General features: G+C 32.0%; 2 pseudogenes; one reads left to right on the top strand and one right to left on the bottom strand.

Moving 5' to 3' along the window:
• Window positions 1-236: 236 nt before the first annotated feature.
• Window positions 237-1,764, bottom strand: LOC120200715 (annotated as a pseudogene).
• A 5,436-nt stretch (window positions 1,765-7,200) lies between these two features.
• LOC120200716 lies at window positions 7,201-9,600 on the top strand (annotated as a pseudogene).
• Window positions 9,601-24,963: the final 15,363 nt, after the last annotated feature.

The raw sequence follows: 24,963 nt of genomic DNA on the forward strand, positions 1-24,963 counted from the left end.
CACCGTTGTCCATTATCCATTAAAAATATGTCGCAACCATGAAGGAAACAATTCAGATTTGATGCCAATTGGTTGTTGTAGGGATCTTTCGAAGATGAGATTAATGAGCATTTGAACACATCAATTGATAGATACAAGAACAACCTAATGGTGCAACTAAATGAACTAAAACTTGCTTTAAAGCTTGCAATTGAAACTAAAGTTGGAATCCGGGCAAAAACATAATACAGTAAGCCGGTCGGTGAATTGTGTCTGCTCCGATTTGTCGGAGAATCTAGACAAAACATAAGTAAATTCCTGTTTTGTTTTTCTTATCTGGTTGTATTTATGTATGTACTACGAGATTCACAGCAAAGACTTTACAAATAAACCTGCGCGCCTTGCTTAATTTTTATATACCAAATCGGAAAGTTTTGGCCATAACTTACCATTCCAAATTTCATCGCTTGCGTCGTGGTTTGAATCCCGGAACCGCACCTCCACCACCACAAATTTTCCTGTTAACTGATAAATATCGATGGGGAGAATAAAACTACCATTATGCCCTTCCAACAGTATCCCATTCTCCCTTCTCTTCTTCACCTTCACCTTCTCCGTTCTTCTGACCTCTTCATCGATTCTCTCTATGATTTTCTCCGGTTTCTCCTCCTATATAAACCACACTGAAGGCTTGGCCTGGTCGAACAAACCGGAGAGATCGAAACAGGATGAAAATGAGATTATATCGAAGGCGTTTAAGCACTTCTTGCCCTGGTTTTCTTCTTTGAATACAAAATCTTCATCATGGAATTTGATTTCATTGTGACCTTGGTTGAACCAAGTGTCGTTGATGATTTCATTGACGTTGATCCTCGTATCAGGATTCGGATCGAGAAGCCGGCATATGAATCGGCGGAGATCAACAGACGTCCATTTCGAGAACCGGAATTCACCTTTAAAAATTCGTTGGTACATCACCACCTGGTTGGGATCCTTGAACGGTAAATATCCGGCGTGGAGGACATACAAAATGACGCCGCATGACCACACGTCGGCTTTGGCGCCATCGTATCCTTTCGTCGCCAGAATCTCCGGCGCCACGTAACCCGGCGTTCCGCATAAAGTATGGAGGAGACCGTCAGGTCGTATCTGTTCTTTCACCGCACTGAGTCCGAAATCCGTTATTTTCAAATTGTAGTTTTCGTCGAGGAGGAGATTTTCCGGTTTCAAATCGCGGTGGAACACGCCCCTTGAGTGACAATATCCGACGGCCGAAATCAGCTGCTGGAAATACCGACGGCAGAGATTTTCGCTGAAACGTCCTTTGGCTATCCTCGTGAACAACTCCCCACCTTTGGCGAATTCCATGACGAAATAAACCTTGGTTTTCGTAGCCAACACCTCGATGAGCTTGACGATGTTGCGGTGGCGCAACCGGCGCATGATAGCAATCTCCCTCTTAACATGCTCCGCGAATCCGCCTTTCAGAATTTTCTGCTTGCTCACGGCTTTGATCGCTACGCTCTGCCCCATCTTCAAATTCCGAGCGTGATAGACCTTCGCGAACGCCCCACGTCCCAGAAACTTCATGATCTCGTATTTCCCGAACAGGGTGTTCTCCGATGTGAGCTCCGACGATTCAATTGTTGTGCTGTAACTATACGTGTCTTCAACCTCCAGCATTGCTATCAAACCCAAAGAGGCAAAGACACAAACTTTATGGTGAGTCCTTAACAATATCCCATGAAAAAGATGATAAATGGTGTTCGACCTTATCGTTTAAGGAAAACAAAAGAGAAAGAAGCCAGGAAGTTTGAACTGAAATTTGGTTACAGACACAATGGAGAACTTTGAACTCACTGCATGGCACTGCATTTTATGAACGGTAGTTTGGACAGGTTTTGTCTATTCACAAAACTAAACACGTGGAATGTTTAATCTGTTTTTGTCTTTAGAAAAAATTATTTATCTTTATATGAGTTAATTGCATCATATTTCCCTAAACTATAACCCTCATTTCATATTGGTCCTTAAGCTTTGGAATATTCTAATTTCATACTAAAACTATCTCTCATTTAGTCTGTAAACTTTTGAACATTCTAATTTAATCCCTAAACTATGACCCTCTTTTTTATTATTCCCCAAACTTTTGAATATTCAAACTTTATCCCTAAATTCTTCCAAATATGTAACTAATTCCAACCATAGTTTAACTTAATTTTTGTTATTTTGAAAATATTTAATATAGCTTGGCCAAACGATGTTATTTATAAGGGATGTGATTAGTATATATGTATAGTTTGGGATGAAATTGAAATATTAAATAAGTTTAGGGACTAATTTAGAATGAAAGTCATAGTTTAGGGATGAAAATGAAATTTTTAAAAGTTTGGAGACTAATTTAGAATGATAATCATAGTTTAAGGATAAAATTGAAACATTTAAAAGTTTAGGGACCAGTTTAAAATGAGGGTTAAATTATTTTATTTTTAAAATCATGCCCAATTTTATATATCATTTCTATTTTGATCACTCATCATTAAATTTAACCGTTAACATATATAATGATACACCACAGAATAATAACAACTTTAATCCCTAAAACTTATACATTTTATTAAATTCATTATAATTTAAAATAATTCAGTAAATCTCAATATTTAAAGATCCTATAGATTTAGCTCTTACAACTTAGGGGTGCATAAAATTTGGCTCGACTCGAAAAAATTAAATTTTTTTACTCAGCTCAATGCTGAAAAAATCAAATTGACTTAACTAAAATAATAAAAAATTACTACGTCAACAAATATGTTTATTTTTTAACGGTGGATAACTAAAACGAGATAAAAACATCTATATATATAATTTTAAAAAATAAAAGTTAAGTGACCAAAACAGAACCTCAAAAATAGTTGGTGACTAAATATATAATTTACCCTATATTATATCACATGTGTTTAGTATATGAGATCATTACGATTTACGGGTTGCTACATGCATTGCCAATGGTCTCTAAGGGAACGCGATGGGTCATCCGATCTTTACATACATTCTTCCATTTGATTTTTGAGTAAATGTCCAAATTAAAATATTTAGATAAGATTTAGTTATAATAAAATTCAAATTAAAATAAATATAAAATAGTTTATTTCAAATGAGACTTGAAGCACAAATTAAACGATTTTAATGGTTAAAAAATTAATATTATTCTAGAAAATTTAAATTCGAACACTACATTTGTATAGATATTAAAATATTTATTATTAAATGATTGAGAGTGGTTACAGAAAAGTTTTAAAAGTAGAAAGTGTTGATGTCCATTGGATGCTACATAAAGGAAAGTCGTTCGTTTTTTCCCTCAAACTTTGTTGGAATGTGGCGAATGGTGATTTGAATTGTCCATTTTATTCATCCAAAAGGTTTGCTCTACTTCCTTCTCCTTTGTTCTCTTTTATATTTATTAAAAAAATGTATTATTTGAAATATTCCTCCTACAATAATACTTTAATGATACTTTTCTTGTACGAAAACATATACGTAAGATCATAGAATGAGTTATACTTTCAAATCACAAATCTTTGATAGTTCTTTGGGTGCCATAAAGAGATCAATACACCAAAATGTAATTAAGTATATGGAAAATAATTTTTTCTGATTAGTTTGATGGATTATAAAGTAATATTTGTTCTAATTCTTTTAATTTATTAGTAATGTATACCCTGCAAACATAATTACTCAAACTTAAAACTTCGGTGGAGAACAACATTTTCTTTTATCACTGTGACAACATGATAGGTGGAAAATTGTAATTATATAGATAGAAATAGAATTGGCTTTATATTATAGATATTTGAAGAAAGATAATAAGTATTGTGAACTAAATTAATTGTTGATATGATTTTGTGTATCTTTTTTTGAGGATGTGAAAGGCCAAGCAAAGGGAAGCAGAATAAAAATCTTGTTCCTTATTGGCTTTCTAATAATGAAGGAGAATAAACAACGTTGTCAGGTCGAATTAATCATCGAATTAAATAGTTTTATGTTACTATTAAACATGTAGATTAAGGCCAGCTAATTAATTACAGTGTTTAGGATTAAGTAAAGAAATCTAAAAAAAAAATAATTCGAATCATGACGCTTGTATGATTTATTGAGATTATGATCGAATTTATCATATTTTATATGTAATAAAAATATGACTATTCAAATTAAAATAATTTTTTATTTAATTTATATAATTTTATTTAATAAAAATAATGATTTTATATTTAAAATAATAAAAATAATTGTCCAAATTTATTGTTTTCTCATTTAGGTGTTTATATTAATTTCGGTCAATTTGGTGTCCGACATTACAAACATTATCATATTAAGTGTTATGACCATATCAACCATTAAAACATCTAGGTAAATGACACGTGTCGTATTACAATAATTTTAAAATTTTATTTTTTTAAAAAACTTAAAAATACATTATTAAATTTAAAAAAAAATTAAAAAAAATCCCCACGATAGAGTTCCGGAAAAAGAAAGGCTGTAAATGGGTGAATGTTACAATAAACGTTGGGAGACAGGCGGAACATCTGGCGTCTTCAAACTTTTCATGAAAACTACTGCCATGGCTAGCCAAAACTTCCCTCTCCGTCTCTTCAAGCTTCTATTTCCATGGAAACCGCAATAATGCATTACACCAGGTAAGCTACTGTCATAGCTCATGTCTGGCCAAAATCTCTCTCTCCGCCTCTTCAAACTTTTCATGGAAGCAACGATGGTGTATTAAACCAGACCCACACTCATTCTTTCATTGAAAATCCTTCCATGACTGGTCAAAAAACATATCAAGAGCTTGAACACCAGGTGCTCCGGCCGACTTCCCCTTCACTGTTCATTTCACCCCATTTCAGAAAATAATTTAACCAATGCGCCATTTCAGCCAATTTTTTTAGAACTCCATCAAAGCATTCCCCCCCCGCCCACACACATAGACCCCACCCATCTCCCTTCCTCTCCCCCTCCTCATCCACTGTTTCCCCGTCCCCGTCCCCTTGTACTTAATACTAGTATTTGGTCACGCCAGCTGGAATGATTTCAAAAGCTAATGACGGTTGCTGTATCGTCGGTGAAGTTCGACCGACGGTAACGAAGATAAACGGAGGTGATCAGCGTGGATATAGGGATTAAAATAAAAGATTTTGAAATTTTGAAGTTCCTTTTTTAAGATTTCCGAAAACAAGTTATATTATTCCTTTTCCACAGACCTTGGCTATTTGAGGTACAAGAAACTAAGACTCAACCTTTTCTGCCTTTCCTAATTACTTGATTGTTTTCCTTCTTGCAGTAAGCTCGAATGCGGCGACGAACTTGAAAGTTTTTTCTTCTTTTAATGCCCACAGATTCGCTGGAGGAAGGGAGACTTGGCATCCAATTATCGCAATATACTCTTTCTGGGAAATGTGAATGAAGAGTAATTTCATGTAGGCAGCTTATTTTGAGGTTTTTTTTTTAAAGAATTACATTTTTAAATTTTTTATTTTAAATAAAAAATTTCTATATTATTGGAATGTGACACGTGTTATTTAATGGAATTTTTAACGTCATTTCGGTCGGGACACTTAAAATGATAACATTTGTAACATTAAACGTCTAGATTAACCGAAAAATAGTTTAATCATCTAAATAAGAAAAACAATATAGTTTGATCGCTTATTTTTGTATTAAGCCCTATAATATAATAAAGATAAACTCCAAATTTGACTTTGATTAATTCTAATTGCGGCGTGGGATATGCAACTTCATCCTTCATGCAATGATCTTGGAATTTACTTTTCCTTGCTAAAATTTCTTTAGATTCAAATAACGACCCATTTAATTATTACCGTTCTAACTCGTAACAATAAATTTTTAGGTAAAGTACATAAATTGTTTATAGACTAATAGAATATTATTTTAGTTAGTCCTTAACAACAGTCTGAGTTAGACGTTAACATGATGCCTGACATATGATAAAATTTATTCTCATAATCTCAAACGACTATCATATCTCAGTCAACATGTTAAAGTCCATCTCAGATGACCATTAATTTTTTAATGGAAAATGATGGGTTTGGAACATAATGAATAGTCGAGTGGTCATTTTGTAACTTTTAATAGTCGAAGGAATAAATAAAGCAACTCTCGATAGTCTGAGGACTATTTTGTAACTTTTAATAGTCAGAGACTCAATATAGTATCCTATAGTCGGGAACTCAATAAAAAAGTATCATATAGTTGGGGGACCATTTGTGTACTTTACCCTAATTTTTCTAATTTTTTATTAGGTATCAATTAATATTAAACAACGATAATTAATTTTGGTATCAATTAATATTAAATTGGAGTAATTAATGGTTGAATGTTGAGCCTAAAATTGCAAAATGCCGCCGGGTGTGCTATCTTTCGTCAATCTTATTTTGCTCTTCGCTAATACATTCTGATTTATTTAGTAAAATAATTGGAATATTTATTTTTAACCTTAAATTCACGACTAAATACATCCCATGACTCAATTTAATATATATATAAAACTACTGTCCCAAAATAGTATTGTGCACGTGGAATTAAAGTGCTGAAAAAAATCAAAAGGAGAACTGTGCAAAATTAGACCAAGAAAGTTGATTTGGATTTGAAGTGCAAAATTACACACTATAAGTTGCATTACTCAAAAAAATATTAATCAAATGCATACTGCCGCTTAATTAGTTAAATTTAAAAATGTAAATTCCGAAATTACTAGAACAAATCAAGATTTTAACAAATCTATAAGTAAAAAATAATCATTTTAATAGATCAAAAAATTTTAACAGATACAAATTTGTAATAGTCCCGTATTATTACAAATTTAAAAAATATCTCGTCAACAGTTTTATTTATTTAATTAATTATAATTTAATAAAATTTAATGTTAAACCTGATTAAACAAAATAATAATTGAATAATTAAATATGTAACTTATCCTAAAAATAACCTTACAAGATGACATATTTGCTCTCAAATTTAAATAATATTATCCCAAAAATGGAACAGGCCAACTTGTTCTTCCTGTAATCAACGGCTGCTATATCTTCTTCTTCAATTCAAATACTTCGACAATAAAGCTACCGAATTTCATCTTCCATTAGCTCACATTTCTCTGTTACACACAATCATTCCGCAAGAGTTCTTTCTATTTTTATTCCGTTCCGTCGTCCATGGCCGTTTCTCCTAGAGTTCTCCCGCCAAGAAAGCGGCGGCCGTCACCATCTCCGACATTAGCAGACTCAAACCTGATCAATTCTCTTATTTCTTTGTCTCAAGAAATATCGGCCCTTAAGCCTCTTCAATGTCTTCTAATTCGAAAATCTCTTTCCGTCATAAACAAGTCCAAGCTTCTTGCAATCTTATTCGAAGAGCTTCTTCGAGATTCAGTTTCTAGCGTCTTCTCTCCTTCAACACTCCTCTGCTTCGAAGAAATGTGCATTGTTTTACAGAGAATAAAGGCTTTGATCGAAGATTGTTCCAATGGAAGCAACATGTGGCTGCTCATGTAAATCACACATTTGTCCAACAGTTTCCACGAGCTCACCCTCGAATTATCCACTCTCCTCGACATTTTCCCTGTCAAAGAATTTGATCTGAGTCAAGACGTGGAAGAACTCGTCTTTTTGCTCAGAAATCAGTGCTCCAAATCAAAACCATCGGTAGATCCCAGAGACAATTTTCTCAGGCGAGACGTTTTAGTTTTGCTCGATCTGATTAAGAAAGAGATCGTCCCGGATCATTTAAAGCTCAAACAGATCGTGCAGGATTTAGGATTTCGCGACGATTCAAGTTGTAGAGAAGAAATTTCGAGTCTCCAACAAGAAATCGAGAACCAAATCGATGACAAATCCAAATCGGAGATTGTTTCTTTGATCTGTCTCGTTCGTTACGCTAAATGTGTTCTGTTTGGATCTTCAGCGACGGAGAAATCAAACTATCTCCGACGAAAATCGATGTCGGATATTAATGTTCCGGTGAATCTCCGGTGCCCAGTGAGTTTAGAGTTGATGCGTGACCCAGTAGTCGTCGCTTCCGGACAGACGTACGATCGGGAGTAGTGGATTGAATCTGCGCACAACACGTGTCCAAAGACAGGTCAGACTCCCTAATCGCGCTTTGTTGAATCTTATAGCCACGTGGTGCCGTCAACAAAGACTCCCGTTTGAAACGGCGGGAAATAACAATAAAGGTAACGGCTTTGAACGTACAAAATTGACGGTGCCTTTTTGGTCAACAAACTGTCGGTTTCCCCATCCATGGAGACGGCTAACGCCGTCATGTATGAGCTTCGTGAACTCGCTAAAACTGACTCGGATACCCGAGCCTGCATTGCCGAAGCTGGCGCAATACCAATCCTGGTCAGACATTTAGCTTCAAGTGTAGGCCCCGTGCACCCAAACCTCGAAGTAAACGCCGTTACAACGACGCTAAACTGTCCATCCTATAAGTAAACAAAACGAGGATCATGGAAACTGAAGGAGCATTAAACGGTGTTATCAAGGTATTACGTTCGGGTGTCACGTGGGAAGCCAAAGGAAATGCGGCCGCTACAATTTTCAGCTTATCAGATGTGCACGCGTACAGAAAAAGGTATGTGGAAGACACGCGTCATAAAGGGATTGATGGATCTTGCGAAACACGGACCCACAAACTCCAAAAGATATGCACTCGTGACAATTTTGAATTTGGCGGGAGATAGGGAGACCGTTGAGAGGTTAGTGGAGGGAGGAGTAGTTGAGCTCGTGAGTGGGGTCATTAACCTGCTGCCGGAAGAGGCGGTGATGTTACTCGAGTCGCCGGTGAAGAGAGGCGGAGTGGCGGGCATTGCAGCCTCTTATGAATTAATAAAGAAATTAGGCGTTGTTTTGAGGGAAGGTTCGGTTATTACAAGAGAAAGGCTGCTGCTGCTTTGGATACGATTTGTAGAAAAAGGGGGATCGAGGTTGTGGCGAAGCTTGGATGTAACACCCATAACCCGTATACGCGAATCAATACGAGTTACAGATGTCACATCAAAGATTCAAAATATTTCTTTATTTAACTTAAGTAAAATTTTGTTTCATTCAAACATAATTAGTTTCAAGCAGTGATAGACATTTCTATTCTGTTTCATAAAAGAAATACGATTGTCCACCAAGTTTAATTTAAAACCCAAATTAATTTAATTTTTTTAAAAGTATTGTTTAATATCATATTTTTTATTCATACTATTAATTATATTTAATACTAACTATACTAAGAAATTTCAAACATTTCATTTTCGTATACATGACAACTAAGACTTTTATAATACAGTAAGATGTCATGATTAATGCCAAGCACAACTCCTTACTCCTTTTCTTCCTTTTTCCTACGCGTGAAATTCATCACATTTGAACAGTTCCGTCAACCGAAAGGATCATATGGCAAGTGATGGGGACAGGAACGAGAGCTCGACGGAAGGCGGCAATGCTACTTAAGGTTCTTCGAAGATGGACTGCTGGTTTGGATGCCAATGATGTTGTGGATAGTTCAATGATGATGAGCAGGAGCGCTGGTACATCAAGAACCCTGTTGCCAGCTTAATTGAAAAGCATTACTTTTATTCATTCATTCATTTTTTTTAGGTCAATTTGTAAATGTTGGATGAGATGTAAAATTATACTAATTCAGTATTGCAATTATGTTACCCTAAATTTCACAAATGAAAATCTTTTTTTTTCTCTCGATTTTAAAGCTTCATCTTGACTAATTTGGATCAATCCGCGTTGTATACCTGATTATGGTGGATGAGTCTCCCAATAAAAATTTTCTACATATACAAAAACTCGAAATTAAAACTTTACTTAAGTGATATCAAGTTCATTGTATTACTTTTTATTTTGTTAAATTGCCTTCAAAATTTGATCCCAATATCTTATATCTCTGACTATTATTTGTTACACTTAAGCCCATATAGACACAATACCAGATGCCACATATTGGAGCACACTCTAAGTTAGACAAAAGGATAACCCTGTCTTGGCCTTGGTCAATATTCCAACATTAACTGCAAAAGAAATTTGAGTACAACACCAAATCATTAGGTCCCCCACTCCTTTCCACATTTAAGATAAAAGATGCACAAATTTCTCAAGGAACTGGTTGTACAAATCTCAACCTTTTAAAGTCAATGATCCATGTCGAATATACTTGATATTGTCTTTTATGAAAATATTTGGTGTAGTTATGCTGTGCAACAGTTAAAAAACGGTTAAAAAATAGTGTGATCGATTAAATAAGTGACCGGTTATGTTATATCATTTAACCGGAAATATTATCAAGTAAAATGACAAATTAGGTAGCGCTTATATAATGTAATAGGTAGCGCTTATATAATAAAATAAATTAATTACTGGAAACATTATCAAGCACAATAACATATTAGGTAGCGTTTATATAATGTAATAGGTAGCGCTTATATAATAAAATAGGTTAATTACTGGAAATATTATCAAGTACAATAACATATTAAATAACGCTTATATAATGTAATAGGTAACACTTATATTGACCTATTCTATCATAAAATCGGTATATTTATACCGGTAACATTGCAAATATTACATTATAATTATCAGTTTCGATGTTTTTGGGATCGATACAATTTTAAATGTATCGAAACTTTATGCGTGCACCTCGATGGGCATTCATTCTGGAAAAAAGTATCGACACAAACTTAAAATGTGTCGATACATTATGTACACATATTTTCTCATAAAACCGATATATTTCTACCGGATACATTGTAAATTTACCTATTGCATTGTAATTATCGGTTTGGATTTTTTGGGATCGATACTTTTAATAAATGTATCGACATTTTATGTGTGCACCTCATTAGACATTCATTCTGGAAAAAAGTATCGACACAAACTTAAAATGTGTCGATACATTGTGTAGACCTATTTTCTCATAAAACAATATATTTCTACCAAGTACATTGTAAATTTACCTATTACATTGTAATTATCGGTTTCGATGTTTTTGAGATCGATACTTTTAATAAATGTATCGACACTTTATGCGTGCACATCATTTGGCATTCATTCTGGACAAAATGTATCGACATTTTTTAAATTTGTGTCGATACATTATGTAGACCTATTCTCTCATAAAACTGATATATTTATACTGGTTACATTGTAAATTTACCTATTACATTATAATTATCGGTTTCGATGTAACATATGTGTCGATACTTTTAGAAAATGTATCGACACATATATTTAACTATTCCCTCATTATAATATAATTAATGATATATTATTATTATTATAATAAATAATAAATATAATTTATAATAATTTTATTTTAATAAAATATAATAATCATAATTTTTATTTATAAAATTATAGATATAATATTTTAATAATAATATTGACATAAATAATATTAAATAAATTATTCTAATATTTTAAAAATAATATTATTTTATTGTATTTAATGTTTATAACTATATTGTAATTATGATTATTTTTTATCACTTCATTATGATTATTTTTTAAAATTATATTGTAATTATATATATATATATATATATATATATATATATATATATATTTTTATTATTTGAAAGCTAATATCGAAATAGAAATACCGTGTCCTTTTTTTCATTAGTTATATTGTGGCAACTTATAAACTAAAAAATTAAAATTAATTTGTATAATTTATGTTTACTAATTTTATCATTAAAAAGTCTATTTTTACCGGTTTTGTTATTGTTGGGCATAACAAAACCAGTAAAAATTACCTAAAACATTATTATTTCTACCTAAAACATCAATATTTTTTAACATTTCCGATAAAATGCCCAACAATAACAAAACCGGTAGCACTTACCTATTTTGTTAAAATAATGATGTATTCGATAATTTTTACTTGTTTTGTTATTGTTGTATACCAGTTACATTGTAAATTTACCTACTACATTATAATTATAACATATCTGTCGATACTTTTAGAAAATGTATCGACACATATGTTTAACTATTCTCTCATTATAATATAATTAATGATATATTATTTTTATTATAAAAAATAAAAAATATAATTTATAATAATTTTATTTTAATAAAATATAATAATCATAATTTTTTATTTATAAAATTATAGATATAATATTTTAATAATAATATTTACATAAATAATATTAAATAAATTATTCTAATATTTTAAAAATAATAATAATATTTTGTTAATAAATAATATTTTTTATTGTATTTGATGTTTATAGGCGCTATTACTGCTTTTCTTTTAAATTCCAAAAGTGTCGATACTTATTTAAATGGAATCGATACTTTCAACATATCCGGTAGGTAGTTCAATGTAATAGGTAGCGCCTATTTTTTTATCGTTTATTATTATACTTGATAATGTTTCCAGTAAATAGCCAGTTATGTTATCATTGGTAATATTTTAGGCGTTTACCTAATATATTGTAATAACAAATTAAATAATTAACCTATTTTATTATATAAGCGCTACCTATTACGTTATATAAGCTTTACCTAATATGTTATTGTGCTTAATAATGTTTCCAGTAATTAACATATTTTATTATATAAGCGCTACCTATTACATTATATAAGCGGTACCTAATATGTTATTGTGCTTGATAATGTTTTCAGTAATTAACATTTTTTATTATATAAGCGCTACCTATTACATTATATAAGCGCTACTTAATATATTATTGTGCTTGATAATATTTCCAGTAATTAACCTATTTTATTATATAAGCGCTACCTATTACATTATATAAGCGCTACCTATTACATTATATAAGCGCTACCTATTACATTATATAAGCGCTACATATTACATCATAGTTTTACCTGTTATATTGTAAAGTATCGATCCTTTTTATAAAAAGGATCGATACTTTCAACATATCAGGTAACATTATGATAAAACCGGTAAAATTTACCTGATATGTTGAAAGTATAGATACTTTTTATAAAAATGTATCGATACTTTGTTGAAAGTTATGTAATTTATGTTTCAAAATTTTTTAATAGTGCTTCATATTTTTCACCTACAATATTAATTTAATAATTTCATTTACACAAAAAATTATTTGATTGTTTTGATATTTTATAAAATATTATCTAGAATTTGAATTTAACGATTTTAACCAAAGATAATAATAAATATGTAATATCTATGTTTATTATTTTAATTTAATAATAGTATATACCGTAACATAAAAATAAACCATTAGACGTGTATAATTACTAAATTAATATCTTAAAACTCACTAAAAAAATAACCTTAAATTAATGTTTTTCCACAGTGAAATAAGTATGGACACTTATATATGTATCGATACTTACCGATAACCAAAGTTTACCGGTTACCAATTTTTTTAATAGTTTTTCATGTTTTCTACCTAAAACATTATTAGTCTGTCAACATAATAGGTAGTGCTAAACCGAATTTGTTAAATATCTTTTAATATATCCGATAATGACGTATATTAGCCGTATATTAGTCGCCTTTCCTGAGATAATCCCAAATATTTGCCAATAAAATCAAATGCATGAGTGAAGGAAGACAAATGAGTATTTGCAAGTGTACCGTCAAACTTGAGAGAATTTTTTATATAAATTTTAAATCTAATCTTAATTCAATTAAAAACAAGAGAGAAAGTGCAAAACTTCCACGATAATGCAAGTGGAGAACTTTATTTCCCAAAATAATGTTGTAATGAGATTATTTCCCCAAATGGGGCGAATGACACAGGAAACATGCGTCTCTCGGCGTCTTCAACAGATTACACAACGTCTTAAGCAATTTTGCATTTGTTCGAGGGATGTCTCGGCGTTTTCAACACAATTTCCATTCAAAATAGGATCTCTCGACGTCTTTGCTTGCAAACTTAGAGCTCTCGGCATCTTCAAAACAATTTCCATGCTCGTTCGATATCTCGGCATCTTTCATGTGTTTTGGCAGCCATGGAGTTTGTAGCAAAACCAGGAAACCGAAACCATAGGAAGATAGGGTTATAACAATATGAATGACGTTAATTATATTTAGTGTAGGGTCGAGCCCTATAAAGCGGAACTAAAAAAAACAAAAGCATTGCCAAAGAAAGGTGACAGGATCATCATAGATTTTATAAAAGCGAATCAATAATGCACGCAATAATGCAAAAGAAAATTTTGCATAGGGGTCGGGGATGGAAATCACTCCATGATATGCGCATGTGAAGCAATAATGGTGTTGTTAATGCACCGATATGATTTATAAATAGGAGGATAGTGGTGTCTGGGAGAGTGAGTGTGAGTTAGGGGAGAAGTTAACAAAGAAGAGAAGAAAAACTTACATGCTCGAGAGTTATTTCGGGAAAAAAAGAGAAAAAGGTTCGAACAAAGGAAGAAATAAATCGAATATTTAGTAAGTTTTATGTAATTTTTATAATTGTTCCATTATGTTAATTTTTAAATAGAAATTAATTATATTTTTTATTTTAAAGAATGAACTATATTTATAATTTTGTTATTCAGTAATAACTCGAGTAGGTTAGTGGTTGGTGGTTATTAATTATCCATTAACATCCCGGTAGGTTAGTGGTTGTTGGTTGCAAGTTATTAATTATCCATTATAATTATGAATGTAATTTATTTTGAATATCTATATTTTTACGTGTATAGAAAATGAGCAACAAAATTTTTACTATTGTCCATTACAATGGACATATGATGGAAAATGAGGTCGGGGTTATTTTTCAGTCTGAAGCACCTATAAATATGATGTTTAAAAGGGACATCACATTTGTAGAGATGAAGGCGAGGATAGAAAGAAAAATCTGTGATAAAGTTGATGGTTTGAGGTACAGATTTATGGTATGTCCCAATCCGATCAGGTATGCTGCAGTACCACTTGAAGAAGATGATGATATTATAACTATGGTTGAATTACATGACTTAACAAGCCTTCCAATTATTGAGTTATTTGTTGAGTTGTGTAATATATCTAATGTGTCTGGATCATCAAGAAATGCAGTTGACATTTCATCTCAAATGGGTTTCGAGATTCATTTCGATAACCCGACATATAGGTCGATGAACAGCTTTGTGGCGATGTTGGAAAGTGCAAATGAAGTTGGTGGAACATCTGGAGCCGCAGAGTATGACGCTGAAAACCATTGGGAAGAAATACTTGAATATTCTAGTGAAGATGAAGAAACTAAGGAACCTCTTTTGGCTGAGGATGACGTCATATTCGATGGTGATGACTCTGATATCAATATTGTTGAATATGTGACACCATATCAACCTTCCCCTCACATGCAGGAGATTGATTATGAAGCAATAAGGGCACCTGAATTGCCAGAGATGCCACATTTAACTTCAGGCTACATGATTGAATCGTCCAATAACTCTGGTGAATTATCAGTTGGGAAGCAATACAAAGGGAAAAAAAGAAGCTACACTAGCGATTAAAGAGTATTGCATAAGAGGCCATGTAGATTGAAAAATTGTAGAGTCCAACCAAAAAACTTTGTATGCGAAGTGTGTTAAATATGAGCCTGAGTGTAAGTGGCTGATCAGAGTGTCCAAAATGCAAAGGCAAGATGCTTGGGTCATCACAAGTACAATGGTCCACACATATGTTTGCAAAACTCTATCGATCAAGAACATCGACTACTGGACTCCGATATAATTGTATTTGGTTATAATTTCAACTCCTTACTGAAATAATTTTTTTACTAAAGGTTTCGAACTTTAATAGTAAAAACTCAATTTAAGTGTAACAATGATATAAATTAGTAATAATGATTTAATGATTAACTACTAATGATTTAATAATATAATGATTTGATTTAATAATATAATGATTTGATTTAATGTTTTAATGATGTAATAATAATGATTTAACTCAATAATTTGTGGAGAGCGTCATGATTCTCTAGAATGACTGGAATAGGTTGGTGGAAGCCGAATTGACTCAACACTCTATCGGCAAATTGGAACTCCACAAATGCGAAATAGATCAATGGTGTAACAACACACCAATATTGACAACCCTCCCAAACATGTTGCGATACGCACAACATAATTTCTCCATCATCGTACGGCCTCCAAATAAACTATAAAAGAAAATTATATAGTTAATATTTAATTAAATAATTATAAAAACCAATAAAATAAATAAAGAACAATATTATAATATAAACAAAAAAAATTCGCTAATTAATTTTATATATACCTCAACTTTGCATTTGATGTCAATCTTAAACCTAAACTCTTTCACATTATTGTGCACCAACCCCGTTCTTTCTATTTTATACCTCCATCTGTATAACAATCAAAATAAAATTCTATAATTATTTTTCCTTTACGAAATATTCTTTAATTAATTTAACATAAATTATTTTAAATAAAAAAATTACCTTCCGGCAAGAGGAAAGTCAACTGCAATTCGGCTAATTGGTGTTAACCATGGAATTCTGTACCACGCTCACGATTGTAATAACATCGTGCATTCACCAATTTAGTCGTATACGCATCATTTACAAGTAATGACGCCTTACACATCTCGCGATACAAGAACATCAATATTGTCGATCCCCAACTATACTGACGGGTCATTAAAAAATTATCCAAAAACGAAAGATATTGTATATGGACAAGATTACTAGATTTATCTGGCATCAAGATTCTGCCGATCAACCGTAATATATAAGCTCGAGTTGCATATATAATGGCTTCCTCACTACAATGAGGATCGAGCTTAAACTCATTTGCCAACTAGGATAATCTCAGTCGTGACCCTTTTGTTAAATCTTGGTGTGGTACCTTCCCAAGGCAACGCTCACATATTGCAAACACGTCAAGATCGGTATTTCCCACCACTGTCATTTCACTTGTAGGAACATCGAGTTGTAAAGCCACATCCTCCAAAGTGATCGTACATTCACCACATGGAATATGAAAAGTATGAGTTTCTGGTCTCCACCGTTCAATTAATGCACTAATCAAACCGGGGACTAACCGGAATTCTCTTACAAAAGCGACATCATAAAAACCGACTATTTTCAAATTATCGACAATACGTTGATCTGACATCTCACAGTTGATAAGCCGAGGATGAAGGACTCGTTGTTCGTCATCCTGTAATTTGTTAATCCATGTAATTAGAATTAATTCACCATTTTCAAATAAAAAAAATAAGTTAATCATATTACCAGTTCTCCCAAATTACTCGAAATGTATCAACCATCTAGCCTCAAAAGAACATTTTCTTCTACCATGTTTCAACAAATCTAAAAAAAATTTAAATATTATGCTCAAATATTAAATTGTTTTATTCAAATAATCAACAATAGCAAGAAAGTTATCTACTTTAATAAAAAATAAAAATAAACTTCAAAGCTAAAACGATCAACCTTTGCATGTGTAACTTAGATCGGTTATTACTTCATTTTCGTTTGACATATTACTCATCATTTCCACTCACATGAATTTTCAAGCCTTACTTTCTAATTTAATACAATAATCTTTTCCTAATTACTATTTGGTTCTCAATATTTTCAAACTTTGCAATTTAATCCCTAAATTTATAAATTCTTAACCAATTAAGCATACTAATACTAAATTCCAGCATAGTATACCAACTTTTAATAATTTACAACTTATTCCTTAAATTCCTCAAAGTTTGCAAAACAGTCCCTATAATTTTATAATGTTCCAAAATGGTTCAAATCTTATTTCAAATTTTGTAACAACATATAAATTATTATTTCAAAGTATGTAACAACATATAATCACAAAATTAATAAAATTATGAGATCCAGATGAAACACTAAACCTTTAAAACAAGAAGAAAATGAGATATAGGGCTTGAGTTTTATAATTACCTCAATTTTTTTACGACGATGATCGATATCCTCTCACTCTCTTTGCTTATGTAATTGAAATCTCACAATGAATTGCCTAAAGCTGAGCACTCTTATAAACATGTTTCGAACCCGTCCCGTGCATGTACTATTGGTGGCTGAAGAAGACGCCGAGACATCCCCCTCCCATGTGAAGAAGACGTCGAGAAATCCAACCCCAATGTGAGGAAGACACCAAGAAATCCTTGAATGAATCCAACACATGCATGCATGCACGCTTCAGACGTCCAGGCCCCCCACATGCACGATTCAGACGTCCAGGCCCCCATGCAACTTTCTCTGCTCACCCCGTAATTTCCCACGTCTAGGCCCACATGCAAAGCTCTCGCTCCTAGCAACATGCAATGTTGCAGCTTGTACATGCAGCAGGGAAGTTGAAGATGCCGAGAGATCATCCAACACCTTTGAAGACGCCGAGAGATCACATGTTATCTGTAGCAATCACCCCATTTGAGGAAATAATCGGCTGACTGAATTATTTTGGGAAATAAAGTTTCCCACTTGCATTATCTCGGCTGTTTTGCCAGAGAGAAAGGGAGACTTTAAAGAAAAATAATAAAATACAAAAATATTAAAAAGAAAACATAGACTTTATCAACTAACCAAATATGTATACTCAAACTTAAGAGGAATTTTATGTAGATGTACACATCAATACCAAAATAAAAGCGGGACAAGAAAAAGGTGGGGTTGCAGTTGCTATCATTTTGCTAATTAAGTTAATGATGTACAGAATATGGAAAATGATAGGGATGGCCCATAATTTTTGCAGCTCCATTAATACTCTCAAAAGCTTCTCCTTTTTGCTTTCAACTTTTTTTTATCACTAATATCACTTCATAAATTCACATCCCATTTTATTTCATGTTAGTCACACGTGAATTAGATAAATGTTTTTTTACAATTGAGAGTGAAATGAGCTATTAAATTTAATTTTAAAATATTTATTATTCGAATATACTTGCACATGTATTAATTTTATCTTTAATCACCTAATTAATGCATGTTTAAAAAGTTGTATTTAAACATTTGAAAAACCACATATTTACATAACATGAGATTTGAGAAGTTTATGGTTAGACATGTTGATTTTTATCTGTTAAAGACAAGTCTTGAACTTAATCAGACCTATGTCAGTATGATAGTTGAAGACAGATTTTGATATTGGGAGCATCCCAAATATTTAAAAAAAACAACCGATAGAGTTTAGGATGTGGTCTGATCAAGTTCATGATTGTATTTGATAGCTTAAAATAACACGTTTAGCCATGACTTTACCAAATCTCATGTTGTTTGGATATGAGGTTTTTTAAGTGTTTGAATATAACATTTTAAATATGCATTAATTGAGTAGTTAAAGATAACACTAATACATACGTCGTCGTTGCCTATTTTGTGCTCGTGCAAATACGTCTTTACCCTACTTAATATAAAAGGGTGTGAATCCAAGCAATAATCTCAATCCAAAAAAAGTCGTTTATGGATTTAGGATTAAAATAAGCTAAAGACTCGGAGAAAGTTTCGATTGTGATTAAAAAGGGAGTTACGAAAGACGACACTGAAGCTATTATTAAGAAGCTCTAAGAATTGGCTGCAATTACATTAATTGAATGATTTTTTTTAATTTTGAAATATTGTTGTAGGATAATTTTGTAGGATGAAATGAGAAAATAGTTAAAGAAGATATATCTTTTTTTTTTTTGAAATTAAGCTTGATTTTTTAATGTCGACGAATTATGATTATAATCTTATCTACATGTGGCAAGGAGAAGTGGTGTGTGGGTAAACATTTTGAAGCTTCTTGTTACATCAAGATAAACTTAGCAATTAATAAATATTGAGTGGCAATACAAAGTGTCGAAATGTTCCCTTAAATCAGGAATTTTAAGGGTCATTTCGATTAAATTGGGGTTTTCTATTTTTTAAAGAATTATGGTTCGACGAGTCATACTAATATTTGATTAGGATGTGATTTAGCACCCAAAATACTTGTCATTTTAATAAAATTTAATTTTAAAAATTATCAAAACGACATTTTTTAGGTATGCATGTAAGAAAATTTGAGTTCGGGAGTCGATTACGCGTGGAGATGGATTGCCTCCCCACAACAGCCTAAAATTGATACCTAGTTGATTAATTGTTGTAATTGCAAGAAAGCTTACGAATTCATATTTAATTTAATTAAAGATCCCTTTTTAAATTACCAAACAAATCTCATATTATTAATTCAATAATTCTAAGAAAGCATAACAATATCTTACTATTTCTAATTTTTTAAGAAAACAAACCTTTGTGTTTCGAACATATACTCAAATCGAAATATTAAAATATCATAGCTTCTCTAGTAATTTTCAATTATAATTATTATCAAATATACTTAAGGAAACTAAATATGATAAATGTACATGCATTACAAAAACTTACATGAAAATAATTAAGAGATTACCAATTCTTTAGAGTTGATAAAGAATGTTTAAATATTTAAAATGACGAAAAAAGTCATTGAGAACAAAAACTACTTTTTCTGCATCAGTTTAAATACAAGAACATATCCTTTTCCCCCGGTTGCACAAATTTTACGAATAGTCAATTTTAGGTGACACTAAATAAGATACTACTTTTATTCTATATGATCTGGTCAGATTCTCAAACTATGAGGCAATCTTTCGCGATAATATAAAACAAAAGGGGTATTACCTTTAATCAAATTATGAAGTTTGAATCGAATTATGCTTATGAGACTCATGCATATTATGTAAAAATGATGTTATGATGTTATGTAACTAAATTTATATAAAAAATATATTAAAAGATACCTTTATACATATATTAAGCCATTAATTATTAATTATAAAATACCTATATATCATTAATATATATATTAATATGAGAAGTGGTGGATATAAAAATGGAGACTATACAAAACATACCATAGATATATATAAGTTAAAACGCATTGTAAATATATAGCAAAATGTAATATACATATAAGTTACATACATAGGTAAATATAATATAATACAACACATCGCATAATATAGAAATATATATATATATATATATATATATATATATATATATATATATATATATATATGTGTGTGTGTGTGTGTGTGTGTGAATATTCGTATATAAATATACATATACAATATTAGAGTTAAAATGTATTTAATAAGTATGTATAATATATATATATATATATATATATATATATATATATAAAGGTTCCAAATATTAAAAATAAGCATATGTTATATAAAATGTATGCATAAAATGTAATAAAAAGCATAAAATATTTTATATATTATTAATTAAAATTGCAACAGATTATAAGAAAAACTATAAAATATCACATAGGTTTAATAACCAAAAAATATATCACTATATACATTAGAAGCAATAAATGTTACATGACGTATATAAGACATAAAAAATATAACAAGACAATATTTATATATGTATGCATCGTACCAACAAAGCATGGTGACCAAACTTAAAAAAGAAGAAGCAACTTTAGGGTCATAACAACAATCAAGGAAAAGAACAAAGATACAAGTATGATAAAAGAGTAGGCACTAGAATCAAAATAAAACCAATAAAACACTGGACTAAAATGAAAATGTTTAAAATAAAGCTAATAAATATAAAATAGACATAAACTGAAATGAACATGTCAAAAGGGACTAAAATATAATGCAAGAAAAATAAACAACCAAAAGTCAGGCTTTTCATTTATAATATAGTTGACAAGAGCCCGAGCCCTTAAAAGGAAATTAACCTTTTTTTTAAACTTAACCTAAATTTAAGCATTATTTCATTATTACTCGATGTTCTCTACTCACTCCCTCCTTTCTCTCTTTCTTTTGGAGAGATGAGATGAAACATACCAAAAGAAAAGGCCTCATCCATCCTATATCGGCGTCGATGACCGACGATGAGCTCCCTAAACCCTCTCTTTGAACCCCACAACGCCAAAATAACCCTTTAAACACCCAAACAAACAAAAAAAAGCCCTCCAAACCCTTAAAATATCCCCCACGATTTTAAATCTAAAAGGTTTTAAAAGGGTTACCTTTGGTTCTTAATGATTTCGAACCCGACGAATGGAACGGCGGTGATGGTGTTCTTGACCGAGAAATGTAAGGTTTCTAATTGTTTTCTTCTCTTTCAAATTTTATGTTCACAATGGGTATTTTTTTTTCTTTATGCCCTCTTTTCTTGTCTTCTACTTCTTCTTTTTTTTTTTCCAGAAAAAGGTTCCTTTATGGGGAGAGAGGCCTCCATTTTTATGGAGTCCTAGGTTCCCTTCATGGTCCGATCAAAAGGGAGAACGTCTCGGATAACGAAAAAGTACCAGTAGTGATAGAGGAGGCCGACACCGGCATTGGTAACTGGGTGCATTAATGAGGGCCATTTAATGTCCTTAATTTTTAGGGATCCTGTTAAATTGGTTTAGAGATCAGCGACGGCAGCTAAAAGCCTGATGGTTAGCCAGAGCTATGACAACGGTAGCGGCTAGACAATATTAGGTTAAAAATGATTTTGAAGTTAGGGTTTTATCCTAACCATTGGATCATCAACATATCCAATGGTTAGGGATTGGTGGTGGCTAGGTTTTGGGTTATGGGCTTTAGGGTTTATAATACTTGGGCTTATTTTGTATATTGTGTAACCCCTTCAGACTGATGTGGGTGACCCGATCCGATCTGGGGTGTCACATTAGGGCCACTGGAGCGACCCACCGTAAAAATCCCGAGAAGTTAAAATTTCTGTTAAAACACTTAAAATCATAAAATAATTTATAAATAAAAGTAAAATTTAACAATATTAAGAAATAAAAAAAATTCCAAACTCGGATATAAAAACAAAATACAAGTTACATGCCCCTAATCACATGCACTGTACTCCGCAAGCAACGCCGGTAGAACTCCCTTACTGACGTCGATAGTTGCACTGGTTCAATTCTTTTAACCTGAAAAGGTGAGTAACAGAGTGAGCTTTGGAAAACTCAATAATATAGAACTACCAGTTGATGCTGACGAACATGTAGATAATAGATAAACATATGTTTCCTTATTGGTTCAAACATCTACAGACTTTTATGCTGAGCTGAGGTCCCACTGATATCTTAGATAGTAAAAGACAGTAAGCTTTCAGTTCAGAGGAAATGTTTCGGATGACTGGGTTCAAGAGATCAGAATAGGTGTCTAGCTTGTTCCTACAAAACTAATAAAAAGTACATATCTTTTTTTTTTAAAAAAAGTAGCAGTTTAAAACTTATTTTCAAAAACCATAGTAAAACCCTCCAACCGAACGCCATATACAGTTCCCCATAATAGCATAACCAAAGGGAGCACCTTGAGGCTTGAGGCTTGAGAGCCTACCCAAGAAAGTTCTCGGGGCCACAAGGCCTACCCCAAGAGAAATCTCGGGGCCACAGGGCCTACCCAAGAAAGATCTCGGAGCCGCAGAGCCTACCCAAGGGTTGCCTTAGGCCCATAAGGAATTACCAGTCGGTGTTGAACCTATACAAGGAATTACCAGCAGCGATTGAACCTGCTAGAGTCTTCAGTCATACCAGATTCCAGAGTACCCCCATATAAACATAATTTCAGTCAGTAAACAGAGATATAAAAAATCAGAGCAGAGATCAGAACAGAAATCAGAGAAAGCATCCATGTGATCAGGGAATACATTAGATGTTCTAGATATTATTCAGAGGTACTTGATAATCTTTTCGGGTAAGGAAACATAGATCTTCAGTATATTGATAGAATGCCATAAATTAGAATCATTATCAAAAGAGTTCATTAGCTGACAGAATCATCAGTTATTTAGAACGTGATTTATCACGATCATATAATATTCAAACATTTTTCGGATGCACTATGAAATTAGAAAGGTATTCAGAATCATTTGCATCTGAGTTACTTGTGTTTTCAGATATAACAAGAGTGATTCCATTATTCAGGAAATCATAGGCATTTTGCGCATTAGGTTCTTGGAGAATTCTTAGTGATTTGAGCTGATAAGGGAGAAATGAAGATTCAGGGCATTTACGATTTGTGTTGATATATCGAAACATCGAGTTAACTTAAATTGTACAAATCCTAACCATGATACATGGCAATCGGTCAAATCGTTGCACTTTAAGAGCATTCACCTTTAATACAAACAACTTTTGTCAAATGATCATCTTCTTAATCATCACTGAATGTATCTTTATTTCATTTTTATACTGCAACGATACTAGAGAATGTCGATGTGCTTGATCCGGGGTTTAAAACCCTTATGGATGGTACAATATATATATATATAATCATTAGTGTTTCCATACTTATCCAATTTATTCACTTAATTCAAGGTCATTGAGGGTACTTAGGTCATTTAATAGTCAAGTCTATTTCGGTTATTTCGGAGTTTCCAGAGTAATTCGGCCATTTCTGAAATTTGGATACATACAGTTCATCCATTTAGTTCAACTAGGTCATATAATTTAGTTATTCCAGAGCTTAAAGATATTTTGAATTATTTTACTCTTCAGGGGTATTTTGGTCATTTTGCAGTTTAAGGGTATTTCACTGTGAGGGTCAGTTTGGACCATTTTACATCATAGGGTAATTTCGTAATTTCTTAACCAAGTGATTTCGGTATTAAACCTTTTAACAAGAAAAAAATAGAATTTAGAGATTCTGTGGTTATTTCCTTTTCCAGATAATCGCCGAACTTGAAATCATTTCTTATCAGTCTTCTTGTGTCTATGCCTGTAGTCCAAGCCTTATTCAGTTTACTTTACTTTATTTCATATTCAGATCGAGTTTAGAAAATTATCAACTACATACATGTGACCAATTATATTAATCCATGTAATAATCAATACCAACATGTTCCATAAAGCATGAAAAAGGTAGTAATGTATTACTTCGATTTCCTTGCCCCACCGATCGAACATTTAAACTCCACTCTATCACTCTCAAATTTGAATTCAACGTCCAATAATTCCTCGA

The sequence above is a fragment of the Hibiscus syriacus genome, unplaced genomic scaffold (assembly GCF_006381635.1).
Source record: "Hibiscus syriacus cultivar Baekdansim isolate YM2019G1 unplaced genomic scaffold, ASM638163v2 tig00006507_pilon, whole genome shotgun sequence".
Lineage (NCBI taxonomy): Eukaryota > Viridiplantae > Streptophyta > Magnoliopsida > Malvales > Malvaceae > Hibiscus > Hibiscus syriacus.